We start from the raw sequence: 1626 nt of genomic DNA on the forward strand, positions 1-1626 counted from the left end.
ATATAAAAATCAAAAGAAATCGAAATAAGATAGTCTCAAAACAACAATGGCGACGATATTGGAAACAGAAACAAAACAGGTGCCCAAGATTCTGAATCCCTCAGGATAGGAACGAAGTTATCTTTCCACGGTGCTATCCCCAGCTTCTACCTCACAGCTTGGCACATAGGAGGTATTTATTTGTGAAATGAAGGAGTGACAATTTAAAAATATATACAATCTATGGCTAAATTCATGAGGTTGTTTGTGTTTATTTCCCCCAATGTGTTCTACAGGAAGATATTTTGGGAGTTGTAGAAACTGTGAACAGATAACAATCAAATAAATCCTCACTTTGTCACTGTCTAAACTCTCTGACCTTACAGAGGCTTCTTTGTGGCTGAGTTTATGTCCTAGGAGATTAGCTTTTAAAGGAGTATTTCTAGGTAAGCATGTGAAACTTTTAAAGAGAGGAAAACTAATTGTAGACTTCTTAGGTTCTTCTCAGAAAAGTATGTTCAATTTTGAACTCCATCATATGCAAGAACCTGGAGGAATGTAGCAAGAATCTTACAGTGAGATTCCAGAATTATTGAAGAGTTGGAAGATATGCCTTTTGGGAGAAAAATATAGTTATATGAAATTAGTTGATTTAGCTCGAAGAAGAAAACTTGAGGCACAGATTATTCGTGTCCCTGTTATTGCCTCCATTTTTTATCCAGTAAACTGTTATTCATCATTCATCCGTTCATTCAGCAAGTACTTACTGAGCATCTACTTTGTGCCAAATATCATTCTTAAAGCAGAGGCTACGTCAGTGAACAAAACCAAGTTCTTGACTCATGCAATATATATTCTAGGCTAGAGGGCAGTCAGGGAAAGATAGATCTTAAAATCAGGCAATGATCAAAGCTATGAATAATAATAAGTCTTGGTAAAAGGAAAGAGGGGCTGGGAGGATGTGTTATTTCACTTGGGATAGTCAGAGAGAGCTTCCCTGATCAACTGACATAGGACAGAGCCCTAGATGACTTGGGCAACACAGCAAAGTGCAAATGACCTGAGACAGCCCAACACCAGGTGTTTGCAGGGGCAAGTAGAACACAAGAAGAAAGAGGGAGAGTGGTCAGGTTTAGAGGCAGAGGTCAGATCTTATGTAGCCTTGACCTTGAATTTTATTCTAAACACATTAGAGCGTCATTGGAAGGTTGAAAGCAGAGAAATACAATTATTTAATTTACATTTTAAGAGAACCACTCTGGCTGCTGTGGAAGTTATCATAGAATGTATGGGGCAAGATAGGCGCATACAGCTGCTGTCACTGGTGATGTCGAAAGAGAGAGGTGGTCACATTCAGGATACATTTTGAAAGTAGACTCTGCTTATGGATTGGATATGAATATGAAAGAAGTTTTTGGCCAGGTGTGGTGCCTCATGTCTGTAATCCTAGCACTCTAGGAGGCTGAGGCAGGAGGATTACTTGAGGCCAGGAGTTTGAGACCAGCTTGAGAAAGAGTGAGACCCCATCTCTACAAAAAATAGGAAAAATTAGCTGAGTGTCATGGCACTTGCCTTTAGTCCCAGCTACTCAGAAGGCTGAAGCAGGAGAATTGCTTGAGCCCAGAAGTTTGAGGTTGCAGTGAGCTA

This window comes from Propithecus coquereli, unplaced genomic scaffold (genome assembly GCF_000956105.1).
Source record: "Propithecus coquereli isolate 6110/MARCELLA unplaced genomic scaffold, Pcoq_1.0 Scaffold49, whole genome shotgun sequence".
Classification (NCBI taxonomy): Eukaryota; Metazoa; Chordata; class Mammalia; order Primates; family Indriidae; genus Propithecus; species Propithecus coquereli.